This window comes from Gallus gallus, chromosome 6 (assembly GCF_016699485.2).
Source record: "Gallus gallus isolate bGalGal1 chromosome 6, bGalGal1.mat.broiler.GRCg7b, whole genome shotgun sequence".
In the NCBI taxonomy this organism is placed as follows: Eukaryota; Metazoa; Chordata; class Aves; order Galliformes; family Phasianidae; genus Gallus; species Gallus gallus.
The window spans coordinates 6,741,636-6,755,986 of NC_052537.1; the positions used below are offsets into that span (position 1 = coordinate 6,741,636).

Here is a 14,351-nt window from a genome sequence, read left to right on the forward strand (position 1 = left end):
GTTGCTTTCCCCTTCTTTCTGCAGCAGCTCTCTGCTGTTCAGCTCGAGGCCTCTGTGTCCGCTGCATGGTGCAGCCCTGAAATCTTCCCAATGTAGTCGCTCTACTTTGATGTATGCTGTTGGATGTCTGTTTAGTATTGATTGCAGTTTATTGAAGAAACATGGGGTTTTAAGCTGTAGTTAAAGAAAATAGGCAGTTTTTGTTGTTTTCACATCTAGAAGGCACACACTGAGCAGAACTCTAATTCTAGAAAGAGTTGGTGAATTTTTGCATCGAGTAGTCTGAAATATCTAGAAGTAGAGATTTTTTTTAGGTTGTGGGGGGAGGGAGGGCAATCAAGCCCTTCATTTGGTCATTTGAGTATTGATCATTTTACAAGGCTCATCCCTTGGTATCGTTCAGACTAACAAGTTTTGTGCTGTGTATCTACCTTGCCCAGTGTTGTTGCTTATCTTATACCAGATCCTGCCTTCTCTTCTGGTTTTTCTTCTAGCTAATGAAGGTTTTCATGCTTTTGAAATAGCCTTTTGGTAGTGAGTTGAATTCACTGGTTGAATGAGTTCACTAAAACCTCCAAACTGCTCAGCCTGATCACTTCAACTTTCAGTGCTTTATTCTCTTCCCGGCATCATGATCAGGGTCTGTGAAACTGACCACCCTGTGCTGTGTCTGCATGCCCTGGCTTAATCCAACTTTTGCTTTCACAGATCTGATATGCTGGCTTCTCAGCAGCCTCGGTGCCCGAAGTAGCACGTTGAACACTTCAGAGAGGAGTGGATGTGAACTGCCCTATGGATAACATCTTGGGTTCCTCTGCACATACGTAGAATAAACAAAACAGAAGCCCTGAAGTCGCAGAATAAAGTGCTCTGAAAGGGAGAAAGAATACAGTATACACAGCTGGAGTTGTTTTGGAAGCTGTATCCATCCAGGGTTGAAAGGTGAGCTTTCCTCTGTTTTTATTTGTTTATTGAATTTTCTGTTCAGCTGTTACAGGTGCTTAGGGGAGACACTTAACAAATTGGTTATTTGTCCTTAATATCTATCTTTACATAAGTTATCTGGAGAAGCATGCATGTTGATTTGCTTTGGTCTGCCCAGTTTGCCTGGGCAGAATTGAATTTGACTTTACAGCTGTTCCAGTAATTGGAGGTTATTAGAATAAAACTTTCTGTGGCGATGACTGTTACCTGACAGTTTAGTGACAAGAACTTCAGAAGTCTGTAGAATGAAACAAATGCTTGAAAACTGAAGTCAGAGTGGAGTGACAGGAAGGAGTAAAGCTGGATTCTTGGTAGGTGGCTGAAATCTAACAAATACAGAGTAGGAACGAAGAGTAAATGCTGAATATTGGGAAATGAGCTTGAAGAGCAGAGCAGTTATCCCATTACTTGGTTCCTTTAAACTGTAGTTGTATATAATTCCAAAATACCACCGTGGACCTACATAAGATGTGCTTAATTATGGTTTGTAAGGGACATCCAAGCAGATGAACTTCGTTAATATGACTTAAATTTTGGCATATAAAATCACAGCTGGTAATCAGAGGTGAGTAAGGACGTAGCAAGGAAATGTTCTGGTGAAGAAACAGCAAAGTGGGTTGTCTTTTCTATGATAGAAAAGATGTTCCCTTTGTGATATCTTTACTGGGGAAATAACTGGGGCTGAGAAGCTCAGCCTACTGAAGAGAAGAGGAAAAAGAGGACAGAAGCATGCAGAGTAGAAATAAAATGTTAGGAATAGCACTGTTCAGAAATAATAACCTGATTCTGCATTTCACTGCTAAAATAACCTTCATTTGGAACTGCTGATAAAAGTTAAGTTTTCGTGTTTAAGGACAAAGTAATTTTCTAAGTGCAACATTTGAGTATTTGCTTGTATGATTATTGCCTGAAAGGCTGCAAATGCTGCTCTGTGCAGAGTGTCTTACAAAAGGTTTACTGTTTGAGTTCTTGATAATCTCACCTGTACAGCCTGGGCTTTATTTGCAGTATGGTCTAAAACTTGTGCACTGAAATTAATTACATCAAGCTTAATATATTCACATCTATTTTCCATGCCAGTCAATCTACTTAATTACTTTATGCTTTTGATTCTCTGTGGGACATATAAATTTCTCTGAGGTTGACAATTTCTTTTTACAAAAAATTGATAACAGAAAGGCAGATTATTATTATTTTTAATTGAAAGTTACTTTTTAGTGCACTATTAGGTGTTATTCCTTCTTCTGAGGTTTGCCCGATGAACCTGTTTGATCTAGATAACAGACAAGGAAACCATTGTGGACGTTTTATGACTATGCTTGGGTTTTCAGTTACAAAGAGTAGAAAATTAATGTGTTACAAAATCGTAGAATGGTTTGTGTTGGAGGGGACCTTTCAGATCATTTCATTCCAACCCCCTGCTATAGGCAGGGACATCTCCCACTAGACCAGGTTGCTCACAGCCCAATCCAGCCTGGCCTCCTTCAAGGGAGGGTGCATCCACAACCTTGCTGGGCAACCTGTTCCAGTGTCTCACCACTCTCCCATAAAGAATTTTTTTCTAGGGTCTATGGTATATCTACCCTCCTCCAGCTTAAAGCCATTTCCCCTCATCCTGACCTTATAAAAAGTCCTTCTCCAGGCTGAAGTCCCTCAACTCTCTCAGCTGTCCTTGTAGGGGAAGTGCTCCAGCCCTCTGATCATCTCCATGTTAGAGCAAAAGTGTGACTGATTTGTGGCATGAATAGAACACAGCCCCTCAACATAATTAATTAGTGAGGATCTGCATATAAAATTTAACAAATTGATCTTGTTGTCTGATAGATTAATGAGCTAGGTATTACTTGGGCATTAAATTCCTTTACATTTTGGATGAAATGTTCTTAGAGTAGCTCTAGCTATCGAGTTGTAGGTTACATTTTTATGGCACTGTTTTATCAGCATGTCTCAAAATAGCAAACGTGCAAGACCTTAGTCAAATAATGCCTCAAGAAACATAAAATTGGTTATGTCTTGCATTTAGCACAGATCTGTAAAGACTGTCAAGGATAAAACAAAGTTATTATTTGTTTGGGCAAAATTACAAACATCAGAGAATTCTGAGAAGGTATCAAGGCATTTTTTATTATTTTTTCCCCTGTTAAAGTTTAAAGCAAACATTCAGAAAATGCAAACTTCAACAAATATTTTGGATAAACATGAAGAATCAATCATCCCTACAATATGTACTATCGTGTCCATTTTAAGGAGGTTTTCTGTATTCTTTTACAAAGGAAAGGCCATTCTAATGAGCTTCTGTTGTACATATTCTCCTCTTAGATTAGAATCCTATTTCTAAACTGTCCTACTGGATAACCCTACCCTTATATTTTAAAAAGCCAAAACCTTTATCGTAAGTTCTTTCTCACCTATTGGTCAGTTCTGTACTCTCGTTTTTATTTGTGGATAATAAATAACACGTTTTTTCAAACAATCAGAAACAGAGAGTCAAGGGAGAGTGCTGGCATTATTGGAAAGGTGTTTTAGGAGATGGACCGGACCTCTCAGAAATTGCATTTGCAGGCAGCATGTCCAGTACCAACAGCACTTGCACCTTTTTTATTGAGAAGATCTTGGTCTATAACTGACAAAGAGAGCAAAGAGATAAGATTACAGAAATCCTGTCTTGACAGTTGTATTTTTGTGAGTAAGCTACATATTTTTGCCAGTTTCTTTCTGTCATTGCTGTGTGGTTGTTTTGAAGCTGGCATTCCTCTTTAGATTCTGTACTTATATTTTTCAACAGGAAAAAATGCTTTATTAGTCTCTTGCTCTTACTATTTATAGTTAACTACTTCTTGTTCTAGCTAGGTGTCAAAAGGAAAGAAGCCTGATTTGTCATTTTTCACCTTCCTACACAGCTATGCAGGAGAATTGTTGTGAATTTTAAGTCATTTCAGCCAATTGTATTTGCAGCCAGAAAATATCTTTATTATTGTGCCAAGCTCAACCTTACAGTTTTCAATTCTGGATGGGTTGTAGTGTTGCGTGACCCATGTGACCCATGGTTAGCACTTGTGCCACAAGGGAGGTTTTCAGGAGGAGTTACGTGAACTTAAGTGATTCCACTTTCACTCTTCTCCTAAGTTCAAGTGATGTTCTTTCATAGACAATTCTTGCTTGTTATGTTTGCATTTATACTGTAGATCACTAAGAGTTGGAAGCTCTCATGTTTAGTGGATGCTTTGAGCTTGTGTTTTGTTGGTGGATAAAGCTTGGCACTGACTCCAGGGCATTGCTAGCCTGTCATTTGTAGTATGACTTAGAGAAGCTGGAACTGCAGTGATGGCAGAAATATTGAAACTTAGAGGTAATGCAGTGTATTTGATGACTCGTGTTTGCTCTTATTTTGTACTTGTGTTGTGCTAATGGATACTAAGAGGGCTCTCTAGCTCTGTTCCTACTTGTACTCTTTCTAACTGTAAACTGTGGTGGGCAAGTCTTTCTTGTCACTTTATTTAGAGTGTTAACAACATGGGCAGCATGGAACAGGTCCACCTTGGATGCTGAGGGGTCTGTTCTTGTCTTCACGTATCACTTCCAACAATTGAGAGTCCCAGGAAGCACCTCTCTTGTACAACACAACCTGGCTCAGCTATAGAGTGGATAGCATGGTAATATTTCTGTGGTTACGTTGCTTAAAATTACTTTAATTAGTTTTCATTGTTTTCCAGGTAATCAGTAAGCTCAAGTATACTCCACAAAATGTAGTACATGTACTCCAAAAGTCACTGTTTTACTGTGTCCTCAAAATAGAAGCTTATACCTGAGGGCAAGCAATCATGGCGGAATTAGGCTCTTGCTGCTTATCCAGCAGAGTGACCTCATGGGTGGAGAAAGCACTTCAACTGGTTAAAACTTCTAGTGAAAAGTAACTAAAAATCCAGCCTTAGGGAATGGTGTTTTATCTTTAATTTCATTATAAAAACCTGTATTGGAAAAAGCATCCCTAAAGTCATAATTATATATTAATATTGCATCTACTGGCATATGGATCATGTCCCTCTTTTTTTTTTTTCTTTCTTTTTTTTTTTTTCCTTTTTGGCAACCAGTTAAAATTTATATAGAGATTTCCTGGAAACTTCTTATTTCTTAGCAGTGGCACCTGTGCTGACGTCCAGAGGCTTGATGTGAATCTATAAATGCAATGAGTATTGAGATTAATTCTCCCAGCACTCCAGAAGCTTTTGGCAGTTGCATTAAACTTTCTAATCTTAAATAAATTTCTCAAGCAAATTTATTTAGTGGATCCTATTTATTGCTCCCTAAGGTAATATGAAGATATATGTAATAATAACTTGCTTCAGAAAAAGGGAGAGGTGATGAAAGAGCTGGTAACCAGTGCCAATCAACCCAAAGTCGTAGGACCAGCAGAAGGTTGCCAGCTGGGCATTGATTGTAATTTGCTTCATTTAGAAAGAGAACATTAATTGAGTGAAATCACATGCGAGGAAAGGAAGTAGTTTTTGGTCATTTCTCTTTTGTATGGAAAATAAGCTGTGTTATCTTTCGTCTAAAGAAGCGTGCTGTATTGTGTGTTTACAAAAAGATATAATAAGATGTGACCAGGTATGACAGCATCATGAAAACATACAGAGGTTTCATCTTTAAACCATTTGAAGGATTGTTTTGTGTTTCAGACAGCTGAAAAATAGAAGTTAAAATTCATCACTGAAGACATTTCAAGAGATTTGGTAATTAAAAAGTTAGCTTGTTCTAAAATATGCAGTGACATAACTATCTACATAGTTTTGAATTGTACTCACTTTAATAAACTGGTGAGTCAGGTGTGTTTTTTTCACTTGAAAATAATCTGAGGTTTGGTGATAGTTGTCTCTCTTCACATACAGGCATCTGTGTTTGTTTTCTGATGCATGTTTTCATAGAGTATAATTATCAAGGTGTGTTTTTTTCTGTTGTATGTATAGTTCAAATGATTACAGAATTATGCATCTCACGCATTTGATATCGTTCAAATGTTATGCCTTCATTTAAGCCCAGTATTCTGGCTGCTGTAGTTTTCAGGTTTGTTGGTACAAGTTAGCAAGCACTGGTGGACGTATAGAAGTTTCGAGTCCTTTTGGCCAAATTACTGGCAGGGCATTTTAAAGAAACAAGGCACCTGGGACTCAAAATGGGAATTATTGCACAGACAGATAATTTTTGAGCTACTGGGAAAAGAGTTGACCTTCTACAGTCAGTTCATGGAAAACAAGGAATTCAGCACTGGTGTACCACCAGGATCCTTGATGTTCACTATATGAACATTAAATGACCTAGGAAATAGGTTTGTTTACAAGATGAGAAAACATACGGATGCTAGTAAATTGGTTAGAGCGTAGTTAAGATGTGAGCTGGCAAGGAACTGCTGCAGGAGACCTTAGGAGACTGACTGCCATTGAAATGACAGATGAAATTGTGTAAATAAATGGAAAAGATCTATGTAGGGGAAAAATAATTCTGACTTCATCTCTGAATTGATTGTTACCATTTGTGAGCAAGAGTCTAAAGTTACAACAGATAGTTCCATGAAAATGTCCAGTCAATATTTATCAGCAGTGAAAGCATCAACTTAAATGTTAGGAATTATTCAAAGGCAGTTGAGAACAGGACGAGGCATTGCTGCCAGTTTGTGTATCCGTGCTTCAGCCTTTTATCATGCTTGTCTGCTGTCTTGCATTGTGCGTAGTTAAAAACAGCCACGAGAGTGTCAATAAGAAAATGAAAAGCATGCAAGAACTTTTGTCTGATAAATGTGTAAGCAGGGTAAGACACCTTGGACAGGAAAATATAAGTGAGGAGGAGATTTTCCACTGATGTGTTAAAAATCCATCCATGAACTTGAAAAAGCTTTGTGAAAGGGTTGACAGGAATCAGTTGTTGACTGCTGCTTTGAGGTGAAGAACCAGGTAGGCTCGAGTGAAGTCTGCAGGAGGCTGGGCTTACTACCAGCAGGAGAGGTGGGTCCTCACCCCACAGGTGGTTGTTCCCTGGGGCGTGCTTCCTGGTGGCATTGTGGTTGCTGCAGGTTCAGGTGTGCTAAAGGAAGAGCCTGGGGTGTGTTTTTAAGGAGAAATCCATTTGAAGTTAGTGAGTAAATGAAGGGGGAAGTAGTGTGATAGATGCCTGATGAGGAAGTGCTTCAACATGGAGACAGCTGCAAAGATGTGCTTTTTGTTCTTACTCCTCTCCCCTGGCTCGTGGCATAGCACAGTCCTGGCCTAGCCCTTCAGTCTGCTTTCATTCTTGATACTGTGCTTCCCATTGTCAGAGGGTCTATCTGAGTGGCTGGAGAGCTAAGACTGCAGGAAATGCATGCATGCACATATATTTTTTTTAAGTTCCTCAGATAATGGGTGAGCATATAATATTTTCCTGTGCAAGCGATAGGCAAAATAGGATGAGCTAACCACTGGATTTAAGATCTGTCGATGAAAACTGAAGACACAATTACCTTCCCTACCGATTTGGCGGCTCATAAAAAATGGTTTTGACTGACATGAGCCTTACCTCCGTGCATATTCACTATAGCCACATGTCAGAGCAGGAGTCCTTCCTGCCTGCCTAGCGTTCATCCCAAATGTCAGTCTGGTGTTTGCAGTTTGACATATTCCTGAAGGTAATCTGAAGCTTACATGGGTAGATTGATTCCCCTGAACAACAGGGAAGTCACTCCCATTTAGAAAATGCCATTCATCTCTTTAGACTTGTGCAATCAGGATTGTGCTCTGTTGTTTGACATGGCTAAAAACCAGGATTGTTTACTCCTTGTGGGTAAACTTCTGCATTGCTGGGTGAATTAATCTTTTTGATAGCTTTATACCGTCTTACGGATATAACATAAGAATCTCATGGGTAATTGAAACAATAAATCCTTCCCTGGTATTAGCATTAGGTGTTTGCAAGCCCTGTTCTGGGTGCTGTTTGGAAGTGCTCTGTGTGGGAGGCAATGAACTCTTCATCTGCTGCCTTGCTTGGTGTCTGTGAGCTCTTTTCTTACCGAAGCTTTCTTGGTATTAAAAAACCAAAAATGTAAAATAGAATATGTTAAGAAGATATGCTGTTATAAGTGGATTTGATCTAAAGGAAGCTGTTTTTCATCTCATTCAAGAAAGAGTGAATTCTATCCACTGCTGCTGGTGCTGAGAGGATCTGGTTTGTTCTCAGGGGGCTTACCTCAAGGGCTGTGTTTCCTTGGAGCTGCTGTGTGCATGGTGTTTGGGCAGCATGGTGGGAAGGCTGCAGACTATGGGGTGGCTCCTAATAGGGCAGCACATCCCTGGGAGAGCAGGAGCCCGCTGTGTGGGGAGCGGGGCATCCTGCGCAGCACTAGGAGTGCTTTTGCTTTGTCTTAAATGTCAGCTTCTCTGATGCTCGTGGGCCTAAATATCAGCTCATCAGAAATGGTAGAGAGTCTCTTAGTAAATATTTCAGGGCAATTCTGGATGAAATCTCTGTGCTGGTGCATGCTCTTGGCCCAGTTTAACAATGGCGAGTCTGTATCACCACTGTTGTTTTCTGGAGGAAATAAATAGAAAATGTTTTAAAAATTAGCCTAATTTTACAAATAATACTGTTTTAACTGTGTATTTCAAAGCTATCTTGGTGCATCAAAAAGATGAATTAATGGCTGGCTGAGGTGGGGCAATTTTTTCTCCTGTATTTAAATGGAAGCAGGATGTCAACATAAGAAGTACCAATTATGTGTGGTAGGGGCATAAATCCTGGTGCTGTCCTTGCAGCTTTCCTAGTGTATTGTCAAGAAGAGCAGATACATTTCTTGTATGAGAATACTTAATAAAGAGATGGTATCAAGTGCGTAAGGAATGTGCATCCATGCAGATTCTGAGTGCTGTGTTTGGGTCAAATTTTGTTTTGTTGGACTATGAAAAATGCTTTTTTATTCAGAAGGGCTTCTGTCAGTAAATACTGTGTTTTGTGTCTTCTGAAAGGCAAAATATGCATTAGCTCAATTCTGAAGAACACTCCAATACAGGGCTCTGTGTTGCAATGCTCTATTTCACAAGCAGTGTGAAATGGCTCTTGTTTTGTAAAGCCTTTAAGGCTTTCCGAAAATTCCCTGTCTGACTGAGTAAGGGCTATATATGTCTGATGGCTCTTCGTTCAGATACAGCAAGTTTCTGTTCCCAGATCTCATGCAGACCTCTGACTTTGAGAACAACAACCTAAATCTCTTTGTCACTTCACTTGGTGGGGGAAAGAAGGGAAGAAGGCACTCTGCTGTGCACATAACCTTCATTTTCTGATAAAAAGCTTGTATCTACGCAGCCTAATTTACAGGCTGTCTGCCTGTGTGTTTTATAAACCACCCCTAGCACTGAAGAGAGCACCTTTAGGAGTGAGACAGTAGGTCACTCAGATTGCACAAATCTTCCTACTTATTGTTTTTTTTTTTTGTTTGTTTGTTTGTTTGTTTTTGCTTATATTTATCTTGAATTACCTATTACTTACTAAATTGTAGGACTCTGAGCCCCTAACCAAGATGAGATATGTGCTCTTTTAACTGCTGTGTTCTTGAGCCTTGGCTCAGTCATAAACGCACGCCTGCCTGTAAGATTGATTTTGGAAAAGAGAGGTAATGCATAAAGAGATGAGTCTGAAACTCATTTTACGCATATAGGAGTGAATGATTGCCTGGTTTCCTACTGGCCAGCTGTAATGCCCATTTATTTCTACTGAGAACTTCTGCCCAGTTGTGGGAGGAAGACTGAACAAAAGTGCAGAAGTCTGACAAGTGGATAGGACTTAGTAATTCAGCTAGTTAGCATGTTATCACAGTGTTCTTACATTTCTTGTCCATAATAGATAGGAAGTGCAAATATAGATCTTGTTACTTCTCAGTCTGTGCCTCCTAAACATGAGATATGCTTGAATTCAGAATAGGCTAAATTTTTCTGCTCCTAACTCAACAGCACAACAATTTTGTGATACGTTCTATTATTTTAATAATAAGAGATGGAGAAGAAGAAGGTTATTTAATCCATGTGTTACATTTTGTCAGTGCCAGAGAGGTCGAAGATTATGCATTCTTTTTTTCTTGCATTTTGAGCTTGAATCCCAGTTTGGGAAGAGCCATTAGTATCCATGTGTTTGTGTGTATATGTAGTTTGTACTAGATGTAACTTCCGCCTTGTCTATCTTTTTGGTATTTTCCTTTTTGCAGTTGTTTTCTCTAAGAAAAGCTGGCACACAATGAGCCAGGGGGCAGCATATTTCAATTGTGCTCCTGTTAGTAAGCAAGTAGTGCACAAAGCCCTTTTTTACCTGTGTTTCTCAATGCCTGAAGAATATGTTCTAGTTTCCAGTCAGCAATTCCACAATATCATAAAAAAAAAAAAAAAAAAAAAAAAGGAAAAAAAATTGAAGTAGAATACAGTTAGAAGTAATATATAAACAGGTAAAAACAGTCTCAGAAATCTTTTCAGGATAGCTACCTTTGTATTTACATCAGTACTGTCACTGCTGTGACATCTGTCTGATTGTGTATGCCTTCAAGGTACCAAGGCAGAAAGTTTCAGGTAAACAAGGTACTTTCCTATGCAGAGTTTGCATTTACAGATTTGAATTCAAACAGAGTTTAGCAGTAATATGCTGCCTCAGCCTCTTTCTTTTTCCTTCTGTGTTGAGTTGGTGTTCAAGAGAGGTATGGGCGTCAGGTTTGTAAAGTTTTGTGCATGGTGTTGTTGTAGTGAGAACCTTTTGTGTTCTGCTCATGCTAGGCTCCGCTCCACAAGGTTTCGGAGTTGATGCTTTACAGGAAAACGTGACCTTTCATACACCAAATTAACCTGAGAGTGGGTGCCTGAAGGATTGTGCCTATTTTAGAGAAGGATATTTTTTGTAAGAATAAATAAAATAAGCATTTGTGTACGTGAAAAATATTTCACTGTTGAGACTAGTCATTATCTACTACACATAGGAGAATCTGCAAGCGTTTGGCATGCTTTCGTATCTTCTAGAGAGAGGTGATTTTGAAGACATGCAAGTTCCATTTTTAAATAAGAAAATAAAGCAATAAACATCAGAGGGAACACAGACGTGTGCATCAGTTGTACTTCGTAGCTCTGCTACTACAGCAATGTCCACAAGCCAACACCGTAGCTGAAGTCAGATAGAAGGTTAAATTTGACCAGTTTTGTATCCCTATAGGAAAAGACAACACTGGAGCTCATTAATGTACCAGTCATTCCTTTCTTGGAATGGTGTGGAACGCATCGTGCAGCATACGGCAGTGAATGAAGTAGTATCACTATTAGAAGGACCTATGTTAGATGGCCCCTGCAGATTTGTCAGAGCTTTCAGAAGTCTAGGCCGCATCACCTGCTACTTCCGTTCGGTTAATCTGTAAGTATAATCCAGTCTGCAGTACTTCTCCTGATGATTCTCTGTTGACGGTAACTCTCATTTCCTCTTACTAGTGGGCTACTTCATACTTCACTTACTTATGGTTCAGATGCGCTCCTTGCCAAGGCCATTATCTTTATCACAAGTCCAGAGGTAATGGGCATTTCGTAGCAATTTTCATCACTTTGTTTTTAATGAAGTGATTTTTCATGGTTTTTTTTATTGCTGTCACCAAGGCAATGTATATTCAGGCAACTACTTTACACCAACAAAATGACATCTTTATAATCATCAAAGGTAGTAATGGGCTCATTAATTCTTCAGCGAACATTCCAAAAAGATGCAGTGACAGTATGCAACGATGCCAGGTTTCTTCTGGTGTCCAACAGCTTCTTCAGTTGACCTTGTAACGAACAAAATCCTTGGCTAATGAAGTTCATTCAAATGCCTGATGGATAAAATTGTCTACCAGAGTTTTTGTGTTACTGGTAAGGGATATGGATTTGATTCATCTGCTAGCACCACTGAAAAGCATGTAAAATTTACTGGCCTGTAATCTCAGGGCTCTTATCCAGCATGACTCCTAGAGCAAACTGTACAAGTCCAGAAAAGTCCAGAACAGGAGATAATGTCTTTAGAAGGGGAGGTTAAGTTTTTCAGTGCAAGTAGATTACTTGGCTGCTATGTGAAGAGATGCTTTTAAAGAAATGCAGTTAATGTGTTGGTGCTGAAATATTGACATCATATTCGTAATCCAAACCAGTTATGTAGTATTTTCCAATGTGCCTGGATGCGATCTGATATATATGATAATGTTACGCTGAGTTTTGGGTTTTTCTTGTCTTCCATGAGTAGTTTCTGCCAAAACCATTTTTTTAGTCATACTATGATTGCTTCTTTCTGTTTTTCTGTCTTTATATTTCTGTCAATTCATGTATGTATAAATAATCAGCAGTTGGCAGCCTTACCTTTATTAAAATTCACAGTCGGTTTGCATTTGTAGCATTCAAATTGCTGGCTATTTTCATTTCTCGCTGTTAGTGTTTTCTATTTCTTTTAATTTATTTCACTGGTTTGTTTAGAATGCTTCAATACATAGGCGATAAAGAATAAGGGTTTTTTTTTTTTTTCCCGTGTCATAAATGTTATGTGCTTGAGCAAAATGTAGTGCATTAAAGTCAGGGTTGTCCTTGGCTTTAAAGGTGACATTTATCATATATAAAAAAATGATTGTATATCGCATGAATATATGTGCTTAGACAAGTAGTTTATATTTAACTGTCATAACTGACCTAGACAAAGAAACAGTCTATTCACATCAAGTATATACTCACTATAAAGTAAGTACTGTGCATGTATTCATGTTTAATAGCTTAGTTTGAGTCAGTGCATTGGGTAGTAAACTGGTGTGACTGATGAGGAAAAAGTTGGGAACAGACGTAGATTTTCAGAGAGAATGTGAGTGAAATTGGGTTCTGTGAGCAGCTGTTGTAGTAGAGACACAAGGGCTTGATGAAGTGTAGAAAAGATGGTACGTTATCATATTTAATGGTATACACTATAAGAAGCATATTTAAGAGCATACATGTATGTTTTCATTTTCCTAAATGAGACTTAATACTGAAATTATTTGCAAGACTTCTCTTAAGGGATATATGCTGCTGTTATTTATTCCAGTAGCTTGTCTTCCCTAATGAAGCTGTTGTTCTAAGAACATAACATTGAGCAGCTTTGTGATATCTGATGTCATGTTGTTTGTTTTTCTTGTCCTCTTTTCTCCTAACTGTGACCTCCACACTAGAGGGAGCACCTTTGTAGCCTAATTATGTTGTTCGCGAGTCTTCTGTAACCAATCTCTATTTTTTCCCCCGTTGTCAACCATTCTGAGATAATGCTTGATCTTTCTAAGTCGTGCTGAATTCCCATCACTTGCGTTCCCATCCATTTTGCTTGCAGTTGATGATGCTCATTCTTTTAAGCTGGTGATTTTTGGCATGTTGTTGCTTTCGTTAGTCTGCTCATCACCCTCACTTTGTTAGTCATCGTCCTATGAGTGTAGTCTGTAATCTGAAGAAATGAGCCTAGTGTTGGAAGGTGTACAGAGCAAGCGATACTTCTCATCTCTGTATTTCAGAGATTTCAACTCACAAGGCTGTGTGTGAGTTTTCTTGGTTTGTTTGATGGCAGATACAGAAATGAATTTATTTCTTCTTCTGGATGGAAGAGAAAAACCTGCATTTTCTTGAGGTTACCAGCCTATTCCTGTAGAGGCTTTTGAAACCTAAGCTGATTTGCATAGAAGAGAGAAGCCAGAAGATGGGCACGTGTTTTCTTTTTCTGGAGAAAGATTTCTTTTGAGGATTTTAGAACAATCTCAAAATAGGAAGAAATAAGTTCTGACCAGATTTCCTGCCCTGTAGCAGGTCTGGAGGTCCAAGGCGTGCTGTGGCTAACGTGACGAGCTTCTTGAGCAGAAGCAACAGGAGCCAGCTCTGTCGGTGCTTCTGTGTATGCGACTGCTGACATAGGATTCCTTTCCACACTAGGGGAAAAGACCTCATTCAGTTCATTATTTTCACATTTATGAAAACACAGATGAAACATAATGAAAAAATTTCACGGATGAAAAATGTCTTCAGGTGCAGTACAGGATTTACATGGGTGTAAACAAATTGTTCTTTGTTGGAGTTGGGGAGAAGCCTGGAGATTCATGTCTCAGTGCATCTCTCCTACTCGCTTCTTTCCTGTATTCTATGGCCAATTATCTTGATGATATTCAAATGTGTTAAATACCGCCTGGTATCTTCAGAGCAAAATTGTAGCTGGAAGGTTTTCTGGATGCTTTCCCCTTCTGCAGCAGACATTCTAATAATAAACAGCCCAATGAACAAACAGTTCTGTGCTTCTGTTAGGCAGAAGGAAGGGGCAGCAGATTTGAAGCCCAGGGAAATTGGATTTCCTGA

General features: G+C 39.0%; 1 protein-coding gene across 5 annotated transcripts in view; it reads left to right on the plus strand.

The window, feature by feature from the left end:
* PCDH15 (protocadherin related 15) overlaps positions 1-14,351 on the plus strand; it is a 990,968-nt gene that overhangs the window by 438,424 nt on the left and 538,193 nt on the right. For all 5 annotated transcript variants that reach the window (XM_046942815.1, XM_046942814.1, XM_046942813.1 and 2 more), the window contains one exon: positions 709-942. The gene's annotated coding sequence lies outside the window, so the exon portion shown is untranslated. The remainder of the gene's footprint in view (positions 1-708; positions 943-14,351) is intronic.